Raw genomic sequence first — 9976 nt, forward strand, 5'->3', positions numbered from 1 at the left:
TTTGGGAGCCGGTTAAATTTTTATGTTCAGAGAATAAATATTTGACAGAACGAAAAATAAAAAAAGAAAATTGAGAAAGTAATACAACTTACCGAGTATGTTTTAACTGAAAATTAGAAAATTTAATAAATTTCGTTTTTGATGGTAAAAAAAATTGATAGTAAACGGTACCCAAAAATAAAATTCAAAGCTCCGATAAGTTTAATCAATATCTGACAGGTTTGCTCAAATATCCACGAATCAGGTTATGGATATGCGCCTTATTTTTGCAAACATAAGTGAAAATTTGTGATGTGCTTGAAATTAGCTTATGTTTGCTTATGCTTATTATATTTTGGCCTTAACATCAATGAAAACTGGGGTGGAATCATATAATTTAATAGTTAAAAAACCTTCATTTGTTTTCATAGTTAAATTTAAAAACGCTTTTTTTCGAAATTTAAAGTGACACCCAATTAGTTGTCATTTTTTTATTACTTCGGGTTCGGGTTGGAAAAGCGATCAACTATCAATTAGTGCGTTAAAGGTTTGACTTTTAATACATCGTAATGTGAAGTCAATTTTACTTATGCTTATATGGCAAATAATTTTGTCAATTTTGTATGAGTGTCCTTGATAAATAAAAATATGAAGAAAAATAGTAGGTAACTCACATAATATCATCTAAATTTGTGCGGCAAACAAATTTAGCAATGAAATATGTTATGCAATACAGGAATAATTACATTTTGAGACGAGTCCAGCAAACTCTTTTATTAATTTTATAAAACCTAAAAAACATACCAGTAAAAAAGTTACATATAACATCCCTGAACCAACAATTTCTTTACCCTTGTTATAAAATATCCATCCAATAACGGGACATGAATATGCATGTCTATGTCTGCTTCTATACGAAAACGTAGACGCGATAAGAGGAAAGGAGAAATCGATCTTTCTCTCTCATTTGTTCTCATGTGTATCTTTTGCATCTACGTTTTCGTGTAGAAGCAGAGGTAGACATGCATATTCATGTTCCGTTATTGGATGGATATTTTATAGTATGTATAATGGCGGGAATGATGAATACTACCAGCAAACCAGCCAGACCTGGTTTTTTGTTTGTGTCTACGAATCTCCTTATTTTTTTTACGATGACGACTGACACTTTGTGTAGTCATTAGGGTGTGCTTATCTCTATATTGTTTGCTTTGGAATTAATTAAAATCTAGTTATCGCATGTGCATTTTAGAAGATCCGTAAGGTTTAAATTGCCACAGCGACGGTATTTATAAGTTTACCATTTTTTTTAAGTTAAAAGAACACAATTAATTAAAATTTCTAAATTTTATTTTTCTATTACAACTACAACAGACAAATTTTACAACATTGTATTTTTCTATTGCAGTAGGGTTAGGGTATAGCAGAAGTGCAAAAGTGTAAAGAATTTTTAGTCTGTTTATTTGGTTGTTTTATTGTATAAGAAAATGTTATACTTTTGAAACGATACAAGACCATTTGCATCAATTAGAGAATACCCATATTGAAACATCACATTCGATGGCTGAGAATTATAAGGTTGTATATTATATAGAAACTGCTGCAAACATACAACCCTATATAATTCTCAGCCAGCGATTTGTGAAAGTTCGATTTTAATGCGCACCCTAATCAACTTCTTTATTTCAAGATGCTCAGCGAATATGTACACTGTCTGCGAAATTTTCGTTGTATTATAAAAGAAAAAAAGCATTTAAACAGGGTTGTTAGTTGAGGAACTGATTTCTAAAACCAGCTACCGATCCATTTAAAAAAATATTTTAGGTGCAATTTTGGGAATAGATTTATTTTTGATTTAGTTAAATGTTGAAAAACTTATGTTTACATAAAAGAGTAGAATTAAAATATTGTATTTTAACCCTTCTATGCACTAGTTTTTCTTTCACCCCGACAAACAAATTACTTAAAGGCTCAAATATACTAGGCATATTAGTATTAATAAAAGTTTTTCGGTCGCTGAAACTGAATCCGAAGTTCTTTTAACCCATCGAGTCAGGTTTTTGAGATAACCTCAAAAAATGTCATTTTAACAAAAAAATTTTTGATCTAGGGGTGTAATAGTATTAAATATATGTTTTTCGGGTCGCTGAAACTGAATCCGAAGTTCATTTTAACCCATCGAGTCAGGTTTTTGAGATAACCTCAAAAAATGTCATTTTAACAAAAAATTTTTTGATCTAGGGGTGTGATAGTATTAAATATATGTTTTTCGGGTCGCTAAAACTGAATCCGAAGTTCATTTTAACCCATCGAGTCAGGTTTTTGAGATAACCTCAAAAAATGTCATTTTGACAAAAAATTTTTTGATCTAGGGGTGTGATAGTATTAAATATATGTTTTTCGGGTCGCTAAAACTGAATCCGAAGTTCATTTTAACCCATCGAGTCAGGTTTTTGAGATAACCTCAAAAAATGTCATTGTGACAAAAAATTTTCTGATCTAGGGGTGTGATAGTATAAAATATATGTTTTTCGGGTCGCTAAAACTGAATCCGAAGTTCATTTTAACCCATCGAGTCAGGTTTTTGAGATAACCTCAAAAAATGTCATTTTGACAAAAAATTTTTTGATCTAGGGGTGTGATAGTATTAAATATATGTTTTTCGGGTCGCTGAAACTGAATCCGAAGTTCATTTTAACCCATCGAGTCAGGTTTTTGAGATAACCTCAAAAAATGTCATTATGACAAAAAATTTTTTGATCTAGGGGTGTGATAGTATTAAATATATATTTTCCGGTTCGCTGAAACTGAATCCGAAGTTCATTTGAGCCCATCGAGTCAGGTTTTTGAGATAGCCTCAAAAAAGTTTTTCGTTTCAGGTTGTCTGAACAATTTGAGGTTTTTTTGATGAGGCTTTTGCTTATTATAATATTTGGGCCTTATCATGTAATGATAATCATGTAATGTTAGTCAAGATATCTGTTTTTGTGTTTTATGCAAGAAAGTTAAATTTAAAAACGCTTTTTTGCAATGATTTGAATGACACCTAATTAGTTTTCGTTTTCATACAAAAATATGCAATTTTCATGAAAGTTTGCATGGTTAATTCGAGTTGGAAATTCGATCAACTTAGACTATTCGAAAAAAAAAACAAAATCGAAAAAAAAAACCAAAACAAGATTTGCCTTTTTTTTATATATCTGAATTTTGTAAGGGTTTCATTGATAAATAAAAACACAAAGAAAAATAGTAACTCGCATAATATCAACGAAATTTGTGTGGCAAACAAATTTAGCAATGAAATACCTTAAGCTATACAGAAATAATTACCTTTGGAGATGAATAAGCAAACTTTTTCATTTATTTTATAAAACCTGAAAAAAACTACCAATAAAAATGTTACATTTTACATCTCTGTTTCAACAATTTCATTACTCGTGCTTGCATAGAGCACATTCAACATCTCTGGATCCACAATTTCATTACTCGTGCATGTATAGACATGCATATGCATGTGCCGTTATTGGATGGATATTTTGTTGTAGGTACCTATTTACGGCGGGAATGATGAATACTACCAACAAACAAACGAAAGGTGTTTTTTTTTTTGTGTCTATCAATCTCTTTATGTACGATGACTGTATTATTTATTTATTATGCTGCGCCTTAGGAATTCGTAAAATTTGATTTCTTAATCATAATATTAAGATGGTGTTGACTCTTAATAGTTTTGGCGGGTAAAATAATTTTTTTTTCTATTAGTAAGCAGATAAACTTGCGTATGGAACTATGTACCAGATTTTCTGGTACTATATACCAGAATATACCAGGTTTTTTTTCCTGGTAAAAATGTACCAGAATTCTGGTAGAATACACCGGGAAATTTTTTGTACCCAAAATGTAGCTGAATTCTGGTAGAATATTAAGCTCTTCCCGCCAAATTACATATGGTTAGCGCCTCATGAAATAATGAAAAAAAAATAAGGATTTTTCTCAAAAACGAAATTATCGGAAGCGCCATGTAGTTTACGATAATTTGACAGGAAGGGCTTGATAGGTGTACCAGGCATATTTTTTTTTCTTTACTAAAATTTGCTCGTGAAATGTTTCAGAAGTCTGGATTTTATCTAAGAGCAAAATATATACTAGCCCATAAAATTCCTGGTTTTATTTACCAAAAAATAATTATTTTTTTACTCTCAGAATTTCTGGTACTAAGTACCAGAAGACTGGTTTTATCTACCAGGAAAAAATATACCAGACAAAAAAATTCCTGGTTTTATTTACCAGAAAAAAATAATTTTTTTACTCCCAGAATTTCTGGTACTAAGTACCAGAAGACTGGTTTTATCTACCAGGAAAAAATATACCAGACAAAAAAATTCCTGGTTTTATTTACCAGAAAAAAAAATTTTTTTTACTCCCAGAATTTCTGGTACTAAGTACCAGAAGACTGGTTTTATCTACCAGGAAAAAATATACCAGACAAAAAAATTCCTGGTTTTATTTACCAGAAAATAATAATTTTTTTACTCCCAGAATTTCTGCTACTAAGTACCAGAAGACTGGTTTTATCTACCAGGAAAAAATATACCAGACAAAAAAATTCCTGGTTTTATTTACCAGAAAAAAATAATTTTTTTACTCCCAGAATTTCTGGTACTAAGTACCAGAAGACTGGTTTTATCTACCAGGAAAAAATATACCAGACAAAAAAATTCCTGGTTTTATTTACCAGAAAAAAAAAATTTTTTTACTCCCAGAATTTCTGGTACTAAGTACCAGAAGACTGGTTTTATCTACCAGAAGTCTGGTTTTATATATCAGGAAAAAATATACCAGAAAAAAAAATTTCCTGGTTTTATTTACCAGAAAAAAGATAATTTTTGATCTCCCAGTATTTCTGGTAATATGTTCCAGAAGACTGGTTTTATCTACCAGGAAAAAAATAGACCAGAAAAAAAAATCCTGGTTTTATTTACCAGAAAAAAGATAATTTTTGATCTCCCAGTATTTCTGGTAATATGTACCAGAAGACTGGTTTTATCTACCGGGAAAAAATATACCAGAAAATAAATTTCCTGGTTCTATTTACCAGATTCCAGATAATCTTCAGTTTACCAGGAAAAAAAATACATTCTACCAGGACGCTGGTAGCATTTACCAGGAAATTATCTGTCAAAAAAGGTACCAGGAAACCAGATTTCTGGTAAATAAAACCAGATTTCATTTTACCAGGAAATCTGGAGTTATTTACCACGAAATCTGGAGTATTTTACCATGTTTTTTCCTGGTTTTTTTCTACCAGGAAATCTGGTTAAAAAAAATTTCTCCTGGTTCTTGGTAGATTCTACCAGATTTCTGGTTTTTTGATTTTTACCAGGAAATCTGGAGCTATTTACCACGAAATCTGGACTATTGTACCAGTTTTTTGCCTGGTATTTTCTACCAGATTTTGCCTACCAGGAAAATTTTTTGAGTGTAATATTTCGAAAATTTAAAAATTTTTATTTGACACAAGAATAAAATTAAAAACGTCACATAAACCTAAAATTGTGAATAAGTTGGATAAACTGTCAAATTTGTGTGCTGCAAAATCTTGTATAGAAAATTTTACCCTCCACGGATGATTAATATGGAAAATATGTTTGCAAGTAAGTTAAGTTCAATTTTAAGTAATCTTTTTTACTACCCGTTGCATTTTTTAAGCTATATTCCCTCGTATTTTGTAAAATAAATTTGCTTAGGTAAAACATAAACTGCTTAAGTTCTACAATTTCTTCCACCTAAGTTATGTTAAACTTAAAGGAATTTATGACACAATTTGAAGTTCGTGCAAACCATTATGTAGAACTTAAAGGTTTATGTTTCACATAAATATTTAAGACTCGTTTCAGCAAATGGGCCTTAGTTTTTTTACATTTTTATTAAGTGAACAATAAATTAATTCTTTCATCCTCCTTGCGTCCATGTAGTTTTCAATTTATTCTGTGAAATTTTTTCATGTTGTGCGGTTCAGAACGTACGGTATATGGTTAACGAAAGTAAATAAATTGCGCATTAAATGTGCGATATGGTAATTTTATGAGAATTGTGTGTGCTTCAGCACTAGTAGTAGCAATATTTAACTTGCAGGGTTGCTACAAAGCTCAAAAGTTAGCTGAGCTCAGCTCACAGCTCAGCTCAAATTTTGAGCTAGCTCACTTTTGAGCTATGTACCATAGCTCAGCTCAGTTGAGCTGAGCTGAAAGTGAGCTGAGCTGATGGTTGAGCTGAGCTGATGGTTGAGATGAGCTGTTGGGTGAGCTAAGGTAAAGTGAGCTGAGCTGAGCTGTGATGGGTGAAAGGATACATTGATTTTTATTTGGAAAGTATAATGAAATATGAAGATATTTTAAACTTTTATAAAACACCATAGCTTAAGATGTTTGGTTCTAGTTATTAATGGAATTATTTTAACACATGGATATTTTTATAAATAAAACAGATAATTTTTCGTGATCTTTTTTCTTGGTTTTTTTAATAGTAAATATATTTCTATTTTTTTTTAGTAAAATATTTCTTTTTTTATCATAAAAAAAATTCCGGTACAATCCGGTTTTTCGACTTTTTTCAAAATTCCGAGAAAATCACGTTTGAAAGTTGGGGTAAATTTTTTTTTTCGAAAAATCCCCGAATCTTTGAACGCTCCTTGAAGCTAAACCGCTTGAGAGCAATTTTTGGGAGCGATGCCAAATGATAGCTTGTGTCATGGGCCTACGCTTTGCACATTATTAGATTTTAAAAAAATCGCCTTCCATGTTAAACCGCCACATCATGCCTATTTCATCAGAATCGTGCCTATTTTTTTTTTACTTTTAAGTTCTCCCGGTTTGAGAACGCGTGCACCTACAGGGATGGGAGTTGTACCCAAATATAGGTTAGAGTCCCCGCTACCTTTTGGCATCAAAAAAATTTTTTTCATTTTCTTCAAAATTCCGCGATATAGGCGTTGGAACGCTTTGATCTAGAGACAGGGGAGTGGTGCCATATGAAAGCTTATATTCTCAGCTACCCGATAGTGGTATAATCCGGTTTTTCGACTTTTTTTAAAATTCCGAGAAAATCGGTTTTGAAAGTTGGGGTAAATTTTTTTTTCGAAAATTTTGGGAGTGATGCCAAATGATAGCTTGTGTCATGGGCCTACGCTTTGCACATTATTAGATTTTTAAAAAATCGCCTTCCATGTTAAACCGCCACATCATGCCTATTTTTTCAGAATCGTGCCTATTTTTTTTTTTACTTTTAAGTTCTCCCGGTTTGAGAACGCGTGGACCTACAGGGATGAGAGTTGTACCCAAATGTAGGTTAGAGTCCCCGCTACCTTTTGGCATCAAAAAAATTTTTTTCATTTTCTTCAAAGTTCCGCGATATAGGCGTTGGAACGCTTTGATCTAGAGACAGGGGAGTGGTGCCATATGAAAGCTTATATTCTCAGCTACCCGATAGTGGTATAATCCGGTTTTTCGATTTTTTTCAAAATTCCGAGAAAATCGCCTTTGAAAGTTGGGGTAAAATTTTTTTTCGAAAAATCTGGAAGCTAAACCTCTTGAGAGCAATTTTTGGGAGTGATGCTAAATGATAGCTTGTGTCATGGGCCTACGCTTTGCACATTATCAGATTTTTAAAAAATCGCCTTCCATGTTAAACCGCCACATCATGCATATTTTATCAGAATCGTGCCTATTTTTTTTTTAATTTTAAGTTCTCCCGGTTTGAGAACGCTTGGACCTACAGGGATGAGAGTTGTACCCAAATGTAGGTTAGAGTCCCCGCTACCTTTTGGCATCAAAACATTTTTTTTTCATTTTCTTCAAAATTCCGAGATATAGGCATTGGAAGTTGGGGGCTAGCTCAAATTTGAGCTGAGCTGTGAGCTGAGCTGAAATGTGAGCTTTTTACAACCCTGGCAACTTGCCACATGGAAATTACCACATGCAACTTGCCACATGCAGCTTGCCAAATGCAACTTGCCACACGCAGCTTGCCACATACAACTTGCCACATGCAACTTGCCACATGCAACTTGCCACATACAACTTGCCACACTCAACTTGCCACATACAACTTGCCACATGCAACTTGCCACATGCAACTTGCCACATACAACTTGCCACATGCATTTTGCCACATGAAACATGTAACTTGCAACGTGTTGTGTGTTTTATGTTTGCCGTACTGCGGCGTACTGCATTTTTAAATACTAAAGTACTGCCTACTCTAAAGGTGAAACGACAGCCCTGCTACCCAGGGTGATCGCGTCATAATCCCTTTGACATTCTTGTCAAAAAGTAAATTTTCATACTCACCTTCCCATAAGAAGTATAACTTCAAAAAATATCTTGACCGCCGCAAAACAGCTGCACCACCGTCGTTTGACGTTTGAAAATTTGTTACTTAAGTCAAAATAACTTTGAAGACGACTTAAACATTTGTATAAGTACGAGAATAGAATTTTTGATCATAGTGCATACGTGATGCGGCGGTGGTGCACCGAATTTGTCATTCAAAATGGAATTGTGCGGACGTTGTGCAGTCGTCGTGCGGCGGTGCGGTGCGCTGATTTTGTTCATACAAAGTGAAATGGTGCGGACGTGGTGCAGTCGTGGTGCGGCGGTGGTTCAGTTAACTTTTTTCATATTTGTTCATTTTTTTTTTTTTCAAAACGAAACGGTGCGGACGTGGTGCAGCGGTGGTTTAGAAATGTTTGATCATGGGATGGACGTGGTGCAGCGGTGTTGCGGCGCAATATGTCTGATAATGGTGCGGACGTTGTGTGGCGGTCAAAATGTGGTGCGGGAGCGAAAAAAAAAACCCTTACACCCAATTTTGTTTAGAGACTCTTTTGATCCTTGGTTCTTATTCCAAAAAAGCAAACTTTCTGCTAAGTTTCATGAGAGTAACATTTTTTTGTATTTATTGATTTTTATACTAGTTTACCGGATGCACTATAAACTCATTGATACAAATTTCATATCATCCACTTGTATCAATCCCTTCAAAAACATCTAGATAAGTGCTCAAAGTCCTTTTGTATTTTTCATACTCTTTTTTTAAATAGCTTTAAAATTTCTATCATCGTCATGGTTGACATAATATAGCTGTATTTTAAACGGAGAACCATCTTTATCTTATCTTTTGTAATTTTTCAAAATAAATTGCTCGCAAAATAGCAATTACGAACAATAAAGTATTTTCAAATCGTCTTTGGATTACCCTCAAAGTGAAAGCAAAAAAATAAGAGTATTCTAAGAAGAATCCTTTTATTGCATTTACTGGCAGATTGACAGCACACTTTGACTCCTCTGTATTGCATCCAAGTTCCTATATAGCTTTACGAATTCCATGACTAACGAGCACTGTTCCGGTTCGTTTATGGCTCCGACTTGAGTGACATTCCATTCAATTTCCAAAATCGCCTCCTCCCCCATCCTCTCTCAAAGAATATTTCCACATGCTAGACATCGATGTTAACACCTGAGAAACCTAGGTATCCCGAAAGAAAATCAACAGAACAAGACATCTGCCCGATCGTCTTTAAATCCCTTAATAGAACCATTTACACCTGTTGGCACGTACGTCATGGGTTAAACGTGGTGTACTTATGATACTCACAAAAAGCAAAAAGAAAAAGTCTTCTTAGCCGAATATCAAATAAGAAGGTTTGCCGCACACAGACGTTCGTTGGTATACGTTGCCTGCATATTTGGCACGTTAAATGATTTTCTTCTGTTTTTGGCTTAACTACCACCTACCGTCTTTTCCTCACAGGATGATTATTATCCACCAGCTTATGAATCATTCCAACTTGTAATAGTAAATCGCTCGCAATCTTCCTTGCATATTAAATGGCATCTTCCGGTCTAATCCTATGGAAAGGGTCTATTATCTTATGACGAGTGGAAGACAATTTTTTATAATTTAGCTCTTTAACAGGTGAATTTTTTCAAAAGGTTTT

The sequence above is a fragment of the Episyrphus balteatus genome, chromosome 3 (assembly GCF_945859705.1).
Source record: "Episyrphus balteatus chromosome 3, idEpiBalt1.1, whole genome shotgun sequence".
Lineage (NCBI taxonomy): Eukaryota > Metazoa > Arthropoda > Insecta > Diptera > Syrphidae > Episyrphus > Episyrphus balteatus.